This window comes from Clarias gariepinus, chromosome 8, assembly GCF_024256425.1.
Source record: "Clarias gariepinus isolate MV-2021 ecotype Netherlands chromosome 8, CGAR_prim_01v2, whole genome shotgun sequence".
Classification (NCBI taxonomy): Eukaryota; Metazoa; Chordata; class Actinopteri; order Siluriformes; family Clariidae; genus Clarias; species Clarias gariepinus.
Window position 1 is genome coordinate 19,142,696 of NC_071107.1, and position 16,770 is coordinate 19,159,465.

At 36.7% G+C, this 16,770-nt stretch overlaps 1 protein-coding gene across 1 annotated transcript in view; it reads right to left on the bottom strand.

The window, feature by feature from the left end:
• The window catches only part of pcdh15a (protocadherin-related 15a), a 232,779-nt gene extending 220,843 nt beyond the window's left edge, over positions 1 to 11,936 (bottom strand). Inside the window, exon 1 of the mRNA XM_053502509.1 lies at positions 11,751 to 11,936. The gene's annotated coding sequence lies outside the window, so the exon portion shown is untranslated. The remainder of the gene's footprint in view (positions 1 to 11,750) is intronic.
• Positions 11,937 to 16,770: the final 4,834 nt, after the last annotated feature.

Sequence of the window (16,770 nt, forward strand, 5' to 3'; positions counted from 1 at the left end):
TTCACAAAACAGTTTATATTTTGGTTTATGTGTTTGTAAGACAACCTGACTTTTGTTGAACACAAATAAACTATAGTAGTGTTTTTTTGTAACCTTGTGCAAATTAAATCTGTTAAACTCATGAATAAAATCTGCCTCATAATTACTGATGTAATGCTTTTTTAAAAACATGTTACTGTATAAGGTAGAAAATACATTTTGCATTTGTAAATTATCCTAAACACCCTTAGTGTACTGCTAATACATTTGCAATACTGTAGTATAGGAGGTTGTGTGTACTGTATGATACAATAAGGTATATTTGTATTACCCACAAGGTGTACTTTTATAGTAATTGTAATTGTCCAGAAGTATAACAGCATGCTACTGATGCACTAAGAATATGCTCATACCATAGTATATTAATCATGTATTTGTAATACAGTAAAAATAGCTGCAATGTACTTATAATACATTAAATATATACTTACATTTCATTCATTACTGTCAGGTATGTATGTTAGTACTCACACAGCCATATACTTTAAGTGTCCTACGTATACTTAAAGTTGTTCCACTTTAGCACACAAAAGTATACTTAATACATTTAAAATTTGTGCTTAGTACAAACTTAGTACAAAATTAGTTGTTCCAAAATAGCAAACTTCAAGTATCCTAGTCATTAGTCTGGCTGCAAGTACATTTAAGTATGCTTTGGCATGCAAGGATTTAATATACTTAGCATACTTTTTTTTACTAGAGTGGGAATGAGCTTAAAGGCTTGATACTGTAATGATGAAGTTTATATACTCAGCAAAAAAAGAAACGTCCCTTTTTCAGGACTGTGTATTTCAACAATAATGTTGTAAAAATCCAAATAACTTTACAGATCTTCATTGTAAAGGGTTTAAACAATGTTTTCCATGCATGTTCAAATATCCATAATCAATTAATTAACATGCACCTGTGGAATGGTCTTACAGACAGCTTACAGAAAGTAGGCATTTAAGGTCACAGTTCTAAAAACACAGGACACTAAAGAGACTTGTCTACCGACTGTAAAAAACACCCAAAGAAAGATGACCAGGGTTCCAGGGTAAATTGCCATGTCCGCACTGTGAAACGCCTAAGACAGCGCTACAGGGAGACAGGAAGGACAGCTGATCATCCTCGCAGTGGAAGACCACGTGTAACAACACCTGCACAGGATCAGTACATCTGAATATCACACCTGCGTGACAGGTACAGGATGGCCACAACAACTGCCCGAGTCACACCAGGAACACACAATCCCTCCATCAGTGCTCAGATGTCCGCAATAGGCAGTCCATGAGGAGGAGATGCACTGCAGTACTTCAAGCAGCTGGTGGCCACACCAGATACTGACTGGTACTTTTGATTTTGAGCCTCCCTTCATTCAGGGACACATTGTGAAACATTTTTAATTTATGTCTTATGGTGTTGACTCTTTTAGTGTTCATACAAATATTTACACATTAAGTTTACTGGAAGTAAAAACAGTTGAAAGTCAGAAGATGTTTCTTTTTTTGCTGAGTATATATATATATATATATATATATATATATATATATATATATATTTACACTTTATTGTAGTGTCCAGGCTATTTTAGGAGAAAAAGAACTACATTAATATGCTCAATTAGTTTAATTTACCAGTAAGAGCATTCAGGAAGGCAGCCTCTGTCTCAATATCATAATCAACAGCTATAGATGTATTGCTTTTCCTAAACTGCTCATCTTAACCCCTTGCTTTTTGGCCCTCCAATTTCCTCTCTCCATTCATATAAAGTAGAATTATCATTCTCCTCTACAGCCTTCTTGGCAGATCCTGAGTCACTAAAAACTATGTCTGCCTGTCTCTCTCTTGCTCTCCCTCTCTCTGTCCTGACCTGCTCTCCACCCAGGGTGGAGAGACTGGCACACACTGATTAGAGATTAATCAAACAACTGTGAGAGTTATTGGTGGCTCAAGATCTCTTGGACCACACAAAGTAGTATGAAAAGAAAACAAAAAAAATGGGCATACACTGCCTGGCAAAAAATGTCCTGACTTTACAAGAGTCCAATTATTAGGCTGCATCAGCAAAAAAAGGAACTAAGGAGATTACTGGAACTGGGTTAAAAACCCATTAAAAATTATCAAAAACTGAAAGGATAGTGCTGAACCGTCAAGTTTGTATTAGAACGGTGGTTGTAAACTAACATGAATGAAGATCACTTAAACACTTGGTAAAGTTGCATGGTAAAAAAATACAAATTAACAGTAAAATCTTAGCTATGATTTCAAATGTGAAAGTAAGAGCATTTTTATATGCACACTTAGAGTACAGTATGTTACTCACGGCATGAGGATTAAACAGCTGTTAGGCCATAAGAAAACCACTTGTTAGTAAAACTAATCAGAAAAAGGCTTGAATTTACTCAGAAGCATGAAGATTGAAAAAAGTCAACTTAATGGCCTATTCCAGGACTCAAATTGTGAAAGAGCATGAGGTAGCACGAGGACTCATTTTCACACATTTTCACAACTGGCCACCACATTGTTTGCTGTAATTAAAACTAAAGGTGACTGAAAGAAATCTTAGTGTGCGTGACGTTTTTCAGGTAGTCTACTGTACGTAATGAATATGGACTGTGAGATGGAGATGGGGAAACTGTTGTAGCTCAACTCCAGTTAAACTTTCTTCATTTTGGCTTTTTGTGTCTTTGTGTGCCTTACGCCACTTCTTGCCATTTCTCATTCACTTTCCTCTTTAGGCATCCCAGTGGGCTTCCTTTTCTTGCGAACTTGCTCTCTCTTTCTCTCTGTCTGTTTTTTTTCTCGTTCACACACACACACACACAGACACACACACACACACACACCAACTGTCTCCCTCTTAGGCTCACCATGTGGATGAAAATCATTTCAGGCATCACTAAACACGGACCTCTTATCAACAAATGGAGAAATGTATTCCTCAAGACCTCAGTCTGCTTTTGAATACACACATATTTTAGCACAGATACATCACAGCCCGATATTCAAAACGTTCTGAAGAACTTGCAGCTTATTATATTACTGAATCTCATACTGCCATAAAATGAATAATATAAAGAAAACAAATAGAACAGCTAATTTTTGTGAATAAAATTATGCCTTCAACCACTATATCAACAGAATCAACACAGGAGTCCAAATAGCGACTAAAATGGTCACCAATGTACCTAGAGTTTTTATTTTGCAACTAGATTTATCCAGAGAGTTGCTAGACGTGACCGCCCGCAGAAAAAAATGCCGCGATTTTTAATCCTGTTATAGACTCTCTCGTCTGCTGCGTCTGTCTGCCAGCATAAGAGTATGAATGCATGATAGTACAGCAGGGCTACGTTCAATGACGAGAGCGCTCACAAACATAAGACAGTTCATCAGACCGTTCAACTTTCACACGCTCACAAACAGTTCACATTTGCTCCTTATTGAAACCCTGATTATCACATTCTTGTGCTCAGTAAATGTACTTGAATGCATGTGCTGACAAGCAGTTGGTGAAGTGAGTTGCAAAACAAAAGAAGAGTTAAATTTATCACTAATTTGATAGTATTTTCCAATAGGTGTTAATTTTTGTATAACATTAACAATGTATTTTTTTCTTCTTTATTATTTTCTCTAGCTTTTTAAACTCACCCAGTGCCTTGCTAACTAACATTCATGATGTAGCTTAGCTGGCTAGCTAGCCAAATAGGTAATGTTAGTCAAGGAACAATAACAAATTAAATTAAATGAAACCCAATGAAAAATCTCTGACTTCTCTGATCTCTAAATGAAAAACACTCTCTCCTCCACATCAAATGTCGTCCATACAGAGACTGTAGACCATTCTCAGAGACTAGTGACTAGTGAAAATACCCAGGTACAGCCATCCCAGCCAGAATCACTCAGAATTTAAAAAAAAGGATACATTTTTGGCTCCTAAAAATCTGTATTTCGCCCCAAAATGTTTTGGGTTTATAAATCAAAGGATCCCAAAGATTTATGTTTTTCTGGAGTCCTAGTAGAACACACTACTTATACTTTCTGTTGCTGGGACAGAAGAAAATGTTAAAGGTCTGAGAATTCTTTTATTATAGTATATCCCTTCTATAATTGGTTATACATACACCAATCAGCCACAACAATAACATCACTGTTAGATGAATTATATAACATTGATTATCAATTATATACCATTAAACTGGTGACAGGATCCCTGTGGAGATCAAAGGCCAGCCTGTCTGATTGGATTCCTCAGAACACCCAGTACACAACCCAGTGCATCAAAGCCGGCCACGTATGGGACTTAGCTGGCAAATAGGCAAATTTCAAATTTTTATTTGTCGCATACACAACCATACACAGAATGATATGCAGTGAAATGCTTACACGACTGTTTACATTTACATTTAGGCATTTGGCAGACGCTTTTATCCAGAGCGACTTACATTTTTATCTCATTATACATCTGAGAAGTTAAGGGTTAAAGGCATTGCTCAAGGGCCCAACAGTGGCAACTTGGTGGTTGTGGGGATTTGAACCTGGGATCTTCCAAACCGTAATCCAATGCCTTAACCACAGAGAGAATAAGAGAGCCAAAATGCCAATAGAAAAGAATGTAAAATCTAAACATACTCTACAATATATATTAATTTTGTTAGAATAAAATAGTGTAAAAAAGTGTAAAGTATAAATATGCAAAAATGTAAAACGTATGAACTGTATAAATAAACTGTATAAAGTATATGGCATGTGCAATGTTTGCAGTGTGAAACAGCAGCAGTATGGGTGGAGTGTGAAATGCAATGATAAGCAGCAGTGGTATTGTCCACCTTGAAAGTGCAATAGTGTAATAGCAGTCCTCATTTATATGTAAACAGAACCAGAAATGTACTTTATATGTTTTGTGTACTGCAGTTTTGTGCAATGTGCAAAAGTCTAAATGTTCAAATGTTTAGTGTGGTTTTATTTTATATTTTCTTCTTGTTTTTCTTTTTTTTTTTTTTAATTATATTCCATAATTTATTTCTTATTGATAATCTTGTTTTAAGGTCATGAGCGGTTGTATAAGCATTTTACTGCATATCATACTGTGTATGACTGTATATGTGACAAATAAAATTTTAATTTGATTTGAATTTTACTTAGAATTGTGGTTTTTGGTCCAATACATGTGTGAAGGAAACATACTGTAGCAAGTCCAATCAGTTGAATCCTATGTGTAGTTCTGGGTGAGAGCTTGTATAGCCTGAGGGAAGAAGCTTCTCCTCAGTCTCTCTGTGTTGGCCTTTAGGGGAGCAGAAGCACTTTTCTGACTGCAACAGAGAGAACAATCCATTGCTGGCGTGGCTGAAGTCCTTCACAATTTTCCTGGCCTTGGTCCAGCACCGCTTGCTATAAATTGTGGCAGGTCAGGGAGCTTGGTGTGGATGATGCACTCAGCTGATCACACAGAGCTCGTCTATCCTGCATGGTGCTGTTCCTGAACCAGGTTGCGATGTTTCCCGTCAGGATGCTCTCTATGGTGCTGAAGTAAAAGTTACTAACAAGATCAACATCACCCCGAATACAGGTGGTCAATAATCCCTTTAGCCAAAAACAAGAAGAAATCTGTCATGAAATGTCATTTTAAACCAGCTTAAAAAGTCCTTAACAATAGTTTTCCTCATGTGTTTAGCAAAGAGAATCTTTCCTCGCCTCAACTTTGTCAGTTATAAATGCAATGGTGTTTCACTGCTTTCAAAAATCTTTTTAACAGAACAGAATTTTATCACTATAAACCTCGAAAAAAAAAAAAATTAATTCGCATTTTACTATTTTGGTAGAGATTGTCCATTGTGACATATACAAATTAAAACATGCCTGTTTTCACCTAGAAAGCTAAAGTCTAATTGCAAATACTGATAATAGAAAAAGTATGTAATAAAACACCATAGGTTAAAATTAAAGGCCGAGCTATCAATTAAATTTTCAATTACAGCTTCAATAATTAACAGCATAAATGATTGAATTTGTAAAATTTTTGCATATAATGAGGTTGTAAATAGCATCAGTGACTTGACAAATACAATTATATATATAATGACATAAAATAGCAAGATGACAGCATTTTCTTACTAAAAAAATCACAAGATCATCGTTTACAGAGATAAAACTTGAATTACAGTTAGGTGCATTTAAACGTTTTGTTTTTAGGTGTTTGTTAAAAGATGAGTAATTGATATAATTCATTTTAAATTTATGGACATGAAGAAGCAGATGCTGTATGTCAGTTTAAACATATAATACTGCCTCAAGCCTGCAGCACGCCACACGAGGAGCAAAGAGATCAGGTTTTAAATTACTTTTCCCTTACCTTTTCTGCACTTCAATTAGGACTAGGAGATAAATTTTAGATTAGGTTAGAACGATTCAAATTTGAACAAGACCAAAGAGAATGCACACTCCAAATTTTATGGGTATTTTTCAGAAAAGGGCCCTAAGCAGGAATCACTGCAAAGTGGCAAGCCAGTTTTTCGAGTTTCAACTAAGCAATAAAAATAAATATAAAAAAAAGAAAAGAGAAATTACTTTTGAAGGAATAAATAAAATTGTGTTTTACATCTATTTTTACACAGTTTTACACAGATTGGTACACAGGTTACTGAGCAACAATTTAAGTATAATTCAAGAGTGATGCCACTTTGTGGTCATTATCAGTATCTTTAACTTGTTAATATAAATAGTGGCTTTCGCTCAATAAATGTTTTGGGGAAATTTATTCCTGACTAGCTGTTTTTTTTGTACAGCCGATTCTCTTTTTAACGTATTAATACAAAGAAATACAATTTTGTAAGGTTGAGTATCCTCTGTCTTGTTTATTTTACAGTAAGTTGTACTTTTTTCCTCGTCAGCCAAATACACTCCCTGTTTAAAGTAGATTATTGAATCCAGCACATGACCGTTCATAATATTACTTTTACTCAACTCAAGTTCCTGGACCTGGGTTAAGAACAGTGCTGAAGAAATGACAGTAATAGTAAAAAAAAAAAAAATACCATTAAAAACCATAGCTATATGTAAAAGTAACAATAAGACCTATTTCATACATGCATAATGTGATCTCAAAGGTTTGTGATATGCATTTTAATGTGTTATTGTGATGACAGATATGAGGCCATAAGAAAACCAGTTAATGAGGATATCAGAAAAAAGTTTACAATTTTCTAGGGAGCATAAAATGAAGTCAGCTGGTAACCTAAATGTACTAAATGGTGAGGTTATCACATCACTGGAGTTTTTCTTTCCTGCTGGCTCAGAGATCTTCTAGGTTCCAAATTTTGAAAGAGTGGTGCTGGGAACATGAGGAATCATTTTCACATATAAATTGGCCACTTTGTAATAAAAGCTAAAGGTGATTGAAGAAATGTGTCCAAGTGTGTGACCTTTTTAATATATATATATATATATATATATATATATATATATATACGGTTTATATATATATGGTTTAGTTGGCAATAAGTTGACCCTAGGAGATCATTTAAACTACTAACAATGGGATAAAAACTAAAAAATGCATTATTAAAAACTGGAAGGATAGTGGTGAACCCTCATTTTAATAGAAGAACTGTGATCGAAAAAAATCCTAAATGAGCATCACTTGAATGCTTAGTAAATAAAAGCATGAAAAAACAGCAGTATAAATTGCAGCTATAACCTATGTTTTTTTTTTTGTAAAAGTAGCCTCAAGAAAAAACAGGCTTTGTTTGGCTAGAGAGCATAAAGAATGAACTGTGGCGCATTGGAAAAAGGTCATGTGGTCTGATGAGTTCAGATTTACCCAGTTCCATAGTGATCAGTGCATGAGAGTAAGGAGACAGGCAGATGAAGTAATGCACTCATTATTCCTAGTGTCAGGTCTAGGTTCAGCAACATTATGTGCCCAAAAACTACATAAATATACCGCATGAGCAGTTTTTTTCCATCAATCGATTGTTTCTTCTCTGATGACATGGGCATATTCCAAGATGACAATGCCAGGCTTCATCAGGCTCAAATTGTGAAAAAGTAGCTTTGTGAGAATGGAACATAATCTTCATCCATGGATCGGTCACTACAGAGTCCAATTTTTTTAATGTACTTGAGAATTCTTTATGTAGCGATACAACTCTCCAATCAACAACACAACATATTGGAGGGAAATGCAAGTCTGGATGGAATTAAATGTTGAGACATTGCATACGCTTCTAAAAATTACACCACGTTTTAACCACCAGTGACAGTCATTTTAACCACTTAACAAACTATAGGTTTGGCATGTCAGTTAGGACTTTATGCATGATGCAATACATAAAATTAAGCACCATCGAACGATCCAGACATCATATCACTCAGGAAGAAGTGTTTTGTTTCCTAGAGATGAACATATTTTGGTAGGAAAAGTATAAATCGATCACACAACAACATCAAAGGACCTGTGAAGACACTGGAGGAAACAGGTACAAAAGTTCTGCCTCAACATAACCTAAAATGTTGCTCAGCAAGGAAGGAGCTACTCCTCCAAAACCACCATATAAAAACCCAGACTATGGTGACAAAGATTGTACTTATTGAAGAAATATTATTTGGAACAAAGCAGAAACAAGAGCTAAAATGTTTGGCCATGAAGCACAGGGATGCAATCCTGTGTTTTTATTTTTTATATATATATATTTTTTTTTAAAAGACCTCATTCACTGTGCAAAACTGTAGAGCATTTGTGACCGTCAGTATGCCCTTCTTATTATTTTTACAGCAGCTGGCATCTGCTGTATGTACTACCTCTCAGTACACCATTCTGTCGCTAATGCTTTTGTACCTATTTATTCTGCTAGAGTAAGGGAGAACTGTCTTAATTTAACTAAACTTAGAACTAGTTAATCGATCGCAAATAGCAGATGGACGGATTTTTAAAAAGGGTCTGCAAATATATTTGGTGACTGGCAAATATACTTGGCCAAGCTGCCCAAGTATACTCTATTGTTATTTTTGCATTTCTTTCTTAAATTAAGGTTCCAATGTCTAAAGGTCATGCCATCTGCTAGTGTTGGTCCATAAGTACTTCATGTTTCTGCCTGTTCCCAAGCTTTATGGAGATGCCAATTTGCTTTTCCAGCAGAAATTTGCATCTGCCCACAGTGCTAAAACTACCACTGATTTGCTGACCAAGATATTACTGTTGTTGATAAGTTAGCCAACTCATCTGACCTGAACCTCATAGGGAATCTGTGGGTATTGTCAAAAAGAAGATGAGAAACACCTCACCCAACAATACAGATAAGCTGAAGGCTGCTATCAAAGCTACTGTTCTTCAATAACGCCTCATCAGTGATACAAGCTGATCATCTCCATGGATTGCCGCATTAAAGAAGTAATTTGTGCTAAAGGAGCCCTAACAAAGTACTGAGTACATAAATTAACCTATTTTTCAGAATATCTATATTTTAAATCATTTCCTTAGACCTTAGGAGATATAATAGTATGAGTTATTGAAGTTCTGATTTTTATGAGGTGCATGCTGTACTTATCAAAATAAAAGGATTTTTTTACTTTACATGTAATGAATCTAGAATATATAAGTCTCACGTTTCTCACAAGAGAATAAGTTTTTTCACTATATTAAGATTTTTTGAGATGCACTGTATGTATACACAATCGCAGTATATAAGTACAGTGCAAAAGTCTTGATTTCTTTCAATCCCTTATTTTTTTACATTTAAGAACTTTTTTTATATTAGAAAATGAAAAATGGTACACTGATTTACACGTGCAAACATACCTACACAAAGAGTTTGTACATCCCTGAACTCCCCTAAACAAGAAGGCGAGCATTTTTATTTCTTTAAGTACTCTTCAGGAATAGTTTCTTTGAATGTTGGCTGGCTTTTGTTACCTTTCCTGTCAAGATCATCTCACATTGCTTCAGTGCCGAGATCCTGGCTTTGTGAAGGTTAAACCATCACTGATAGTGTTACATTATGTTATTTTTCAGGTATACAGCCAATATACTTTATAAAACACTTCTGGTTGTGCTGTTCAAAATGTCAGAATAAGTCATTAAAGAATGGTGTGAGTTTGTCCAGGGCGCCATACATGCTAAAACTGCTACTGATAATATAAAGTTAAAGCAATAAGTTAGTGACACCTGACCATTTATACCACTCACATGACAAATTTCATGCAAAGCCAATGCCATTTTAATTTTATTTAGTGTTCTTCTCAGTAACATTTATATCACTGACCCTTTTAGAGTATTACAACCCAAAACAAAATGTCAAATCATTGTGCATTGTGGGATTAAATGGGTTAATTTTCCTTCAGTGTGCACGCATCTGCAAAGCCTATCCACAGCTTGCTGAACAGAGACACTATTCATTATGCCTGCTGCATGATGGTACCACATTGCTCAGGCTAGCACAAATAAATCTACAAAGATGTCAGCAAGGGGAACAGCTTGTTAAATATTCAAATATTGCATTTGCTACACTTATTTTATACCACAATATCCGTTGCACAGTAGAAGTTACCCAACACAGCAAACTATGTTACTGCTGTTGTTAAATATAGCATAAAAACAAGCTATTCAAGAAGTAGAACAGGAAGAAGAAGAAACAGGTGGCAAACACATACATTCTGTGTTTCCATTCAACACTGTTGAATTGCCTTTAACTACCCAAGCCCTTGACTCATTTTGTTTATACAATGTAAGCTGAAGTTTGTTTATTTATGCATTTATTTATGCATTTATTTATTCATTAACTCAAAAGCACCAGCTAAATATGTGAATTGTCCATATTCCTATCCATATGGATCATTAGTACTGTATTCTCTCTCTTTCTCTCTCTCACACACATCAATGTTGTGAGGACCTTTAATTGACGAACAGCTATTTGATGAGCCAATAACTAAACTCAACTGCTAAACTCAATTATTAAAAGGAAACTTTAGATTCATTTTTTTTTTTTGTTGCAAGTTTTCCCTGTCCACACAAGGTCAGACATTATTCTGTGATAGAAATAACCGTGTACCCTACACACGCAGAGAGAGAAAGAGAGAGGGGGGATGTAAACTAATACACGTTGTATTTGCCAGGTGGACCTTTTGGTCACTGGAGGTCATGGTATGAGAGAGTTAATTAGGTCGTCGGGCAGATAGTGGCTTCAGATTGCATCTTCTGGGAATTAGAAGCATGAGGTGCTACCGGATGACCGAAAGCCATGTGTGGTGTGATCAGTCAAAGTGAAGGGAAAACGAGTTCCGTTTACCGACCGGACAGGAGCCGTTTCTCGGGGACCTGCTTGATGGGATAAAAGCTGCTAATCAGCTCATTTAACCTGCGATCCAAAGGCCCTCTTCACTAACATCACACTACCCTCATAAAGAGTATGCCAAAATTCTACCTCACCTCACCTATTTGACATGCTGTTTAGTAGGCTATATATACTGTAGTTGCATGCATTTTCGCTCGTAGCCCAACTTTGACTCGCTCAAGATGTCACGCGACAAGCGATGTGTTTTACGTGATTGAACAATCTCATTAATCGAGTGATTAAAATATTTCAGATCGAATAAAAGAACTCAATAAAAGCAACTCTATGCATGCCACACGCGTGGATGACTGACGCGTCCAGTTATCTAACAAAAAATCAGTGCTCATTCACAACGGCGGTCATTCCCCATACCCCGAGCTCAAAGGGAATATACTGTGTACTCACCATGCTGGCTTGAAAAGCACGCAGATTCAAAAAAAAAAAAAAAAAAAAAGTGTTGGAGGATTCACGCATTCCACAAACGGTCCCGCGCCTTAGTGCCGGATGGATGTGTTTCCCTCAGCTCCGCCATTGGCACGCGTGAAAACAGCGATACAGCCAAAGCGGAAGCACCGAGCAGAGATCCAGCTTCAGAAAGTTATCCAGAGTGAGAGCCGTGTGGAAGATTACACCTGCCACCATGCGTCTCTCTCTCTCTCTCTCTCCCTCTCTGTCTCTGACTGACGATGCAACGGCGACGCACAGGCGGAAATCGTATTTGCTTCTAGAGCAAAGGTGGTAGAAAAGGTGCTTGACTGTACATCTTCGTCTCGGAATAGCGAAGATCAGTGCGGCGGTTCCTCGCTAATATGACGCTGATAACAGAGAGAACAATGTAAAAAAATATATGCCTCAGATATTGCTTCTTTGTTTTTGCCTGGAGTTACCCTGTAGAACTTGGAAACTATTATAGCAACTATCAAGCAACAAAACCTTACATGCATAGCCAATACGTTCTTCTACAAGTGTTTAACAAAATATATTAAAATTACCCACACATTACATAAAGATATAGTAGTGGCATTTTATATTGCACACAGTTCCTATCATACAGATCCGCATATTTCTGTTTTGATGAACTGCTGTTTAACATGTACAGCACTTTTAGGTCTGTTTACCTCAAAAAGTGATAAGGGATCAGCTTACATGTAGGGATTTACATTTATAGACACCGCCTAACTAATTGGCTAAAAGCATTAAGTGCATATGGTATACTATATTTGCCAAATGTTCATGAACACCTGATTAATCACAGGCATATGTGCTTGTTAAACCTCCCTATCCACATTCAGTTGGCAATTTTGCTACTACACATTCCCTTGCCCAACATGAATGAATGAATGAATGAATAGATCGGTAGATAAATAAATAAATACTAAACAGAATTTGATAGTATAACTATTGCAGTAATTAAGATGTTTCAGCCGACAACAATTATTTTAATCATAACTGATGCAGTGCTTCTTATTTCTTAATGTCATATGCACACGCCATGGTCATGTAAAGACTGTTACTGTATTTAAGCCAAGAAATAACTAATATGCTGAAATAAATGGATTTGGGTTAGGAAATGTCCAAAGTATTATGTAAACCTAAAAGGATAGTGCTAAACTTGTGATAAAAAAAAAGAAATTGACAGTAATTAAAAATCACTTAAATGCTTAGTGAAGTTGTATCATAAAATCAACAGCATAAATTACAGCTTTGTTTATTAGTCAGAATATTTCCACATGCACAATGAAAACTCAGAATAAGGACTAGAAAGCTGTGTGGCCATAAAAAATCAACTTATTAGTGAGGCCAATTAGATTATTTTGATAATGCCGTTGAGAATGCAAGTTGTGTAAATTTACAGTAGAGCCCGAGTAGTAATAGTAAACATTAATAAACATTGTAGTGTTTTTTTTTTTAATCTACACTCAACAAAAATATAAACGCAACACCTTTGTTTTTGCTCCGATTTGTCATGAGATGGACTTAAAGATCTAAAATTCATTCCAGATACACAATATTACCATTTCTCTCAAACATTGTTCACAAATCAGTTTAAATGTGTGATAGTGAGCACTTCTGCTTTGCTGAGATAATCCATCCCACCTCACAGGTGTACCACATCAAGATGCTGATCTGACATCATGAGTAGTGCACAGGTCTACCTTATACTGCCCACAATAAAAGGCCACCCTGGAATGTGCAGTTTTTTGCTTTATTGGGGGTCTGGGGACTCAGAACCGGTCAGTATCTGGTGTGACCACCATTTGCCTCATGCAGTGCAACACATCTTCTTCACATAGAGTTTATCAGATTGTCAATTGTGGCCTGTGGAAAGATGGTCCCCTCCTCTCTAATGGCTGTGGGAAGTAGTTGGATATTAGTGGGAACTGGTACACGCTGTCGTACACGCCGATCAAGCACATTCCAAACATGCTCAACGGGTGACATGTCCGGTGAGTATGCTGGCCATGCAAGAACTGGGACATTTTCAGCTTCCAAGAACTGTGTACAGATCCTTGCAACATGGGGCCGTGCATTATCTTGCTGAAACATGAGGTGATGTTCATGGATGTATGGCACAACAATGGGCCTCAGGATCTCATCACGGTATCTCTGTGCATTCAAAATGCCATCAATAAAATGTACCTGTGTTCTTCGTCCATAACAGATGCCTGCCCATAACATAACCCCACCACCACCATGGGCCACTCGATCCAGAACACTGACATCAGGAAAGCGCTCACCCACACGACGCCACACACGCTGTCTGCCATCTGCCCTGAACAATGTTAACCGAGATTCATCAGTGAAGAGAACACCTCTCCAACGTGCCAGACGCCATTGAATGTGAGCATTTGCCCACTCAAGTCTGTTACGGCGACGAGCTGGAGTCAGGTCAAGACCCCGATGAGGACGACGAGCATGCAGTTGAACTTCCCTGAGACGGTTTCTGACAGTTTGTGCAGAAATTGTTTGGTTATGCAAACCAATTGTTTCAGCAGCTGTCTGAGTGGCTGGTCTCAGACGATCATGAAGGTGAACATGCTGAATGTGGAGGTCCTGGGCTGGTGTGGTTACACAAGGTCTGCGGTTGTGAGGCTGGTTGGATGTACTGCCATATTCTCTGAAACGCCTTTGGAGACGGCTTATGGTGGAGAAATGAACATTCAATGCACGAGCAACAGATCTGGTTGACATTCCTGCTGTCAGCATGCCAATTGCACGCTCCCTCAATGCTTGTGGCATCTGTGGCATTTTGCTGTGAGACAAAACTGCACATTCCAGGGTGGCCTTTTATTGTGGGCAGTATAAGGTACACCTGTGCACTACTCATGATTTCAGATCAGCATCTTGATTTGGCACACCTGTGAGGTGGGATGGATTATCTCAGCAAAGCAGAAGTGCTTACTATCATACATTTAGACTGATTTGTGAACAATGTTTGAGAGAAATGGTAATATTGTGTATCTGGAATAAATTTTAGATCTTTAAGTCCATCTCATGAAAAATCGGAGCAGAAACAAAGGTGTTGCGTTTATATTTTTGTAAGTTGTAACTTTAAAACAAGAGATGCAAGTCCATGCCAGTGTAAATGAATTATTCTATTTGTCCCAAATACAAATCCAATACAGTCCAATACAGTTCCATAATAAAAAAAAAATCACCATACATTGTGCTGTAGGTCTGGTAGTTAAGTGCATATGATTGGGTTTTTCCACCTATAAACTGTTACAATCCACCTTTGATTATGATTCCTTATGACCTACTACAGTTTTTTTTTCCTTTTTTGCCTGGATCTACATTTCAAACGTTAGGGGCATTTTGGATATGCATGATCCATCTCATTGCAACATGCTGTATTGTACAATCTTAGGATCACACCAGTTCAGAGTGAAATGAAAATGCTTTATGGTTCCTAGTTGCACAGTTCTTAGTTGGTACCTGCCGTAATCTCCTACAGTATGAATTGGCTGTCCATTAGCTATGAAATGTTATGATGTATGTAAGGGCCATATTTCATTCTTGTGATTTGTTGTTGTGTTTATTATTTCTATTTTATTAGTTAAATCTAATATTCTATTTTATAAGTTTATTATGAGTTTATTAGTTAAGCATTTAGTATCATACTTGTAAGTTGTATTGTGACATCATTTCATAAGTTGTTCTGTGACATCATCTTACAGTTGTGTAGCTGCATGTCTATCATGCATGTTAGTTGTTAGTTGTTGTTAAGATACGGACGTGTTGAGAACACAAGCTTTTTGACCGTAATCTACCGTAAGCTACAGAACACAGCAAACGACTTGTCGTGACTACAGTGGATTTATGCAAGAGCCTGTAACAACCGTTGTACTTGAAAATAAAACAAGAGACAAAGAAATCAACAGACGTCTGGAGTCGTGAGTAACCATGTGTAACAGGGAAGATACGCGACAGAACTTGTGAATACCATGCACGTACAATGTATCCTTGAATTACAGTACTTATGAATAAGAGTAAAAAGTGTGCTTCCGGATGCAAGCTGCCAGTAAATACCAACAAAACAAAACGCTTACGTTACCCAAAAAAACAGAAGGAGACGCAAACAGTTAGCTGTGTATTGATTTAAGGGAGCGTTCTGGTGCAGGCTGCAAAATGGAAGGGAGCGTTAAAATTATCAGCAAGCCAAGAGAAGAAGAAACCAGCAAAAGAAAACAACAGAAATTGTCAGTAAAGGCTTATATGTTATGCCTGAGCTGTAGATTTTAAAACTTTTAGTTCTAAAAGTTTAGTTGCACACCTTAGTGTTTTTGTATAATTATTTATTTCAATGTGTGCCTTAATTTTTTCTTAGATACTTGATACTTGAAAGTCATTTGAAATAACAGTTTTTTTTTTTTTAGTTTTCGCGTCTGAGCGAATCATACTGCATAAGTGAGATAGAGGTATTAAGCTATTCCTTGTATTGTGAATAATGACAATGTTTATTTTTGATAAAATGCTGTATGCATTAAAAAAATAAAAAATAGATTTTTCTAAAAAGAAAACCAATTGATCTTAGTTTTTCTTATATATTTACATTGCTGTTTAATTAAGTACATTTTATCTGATTACTCAATTAATATACCTTTTATATCTTTCAGTCTGAGTCGTTCGTTCTTTTGAATCGATGGCACTGCATAGCATCTATGGGAGTCACGTGAAAACAGAACGAATGACTCGGAGTAGAAGAGTCATCGGGAAATAATCGCTCAATTCTGTTACCTTTGTACTGCACTGCATAGCGTCTATGGGAGTCACGTGGCAAAAGAACGCACAACTCTGGACTTGAAAACTCGTTGAGAACCGTTCAATTCTGTTTCCTGTGTACTGCACTTCATAGCGTCTATGGGGGTCACATGACAAAAGAACGAAGGACTTGGAGTAGAAGAGTCATTAAGAAAGAATCTCT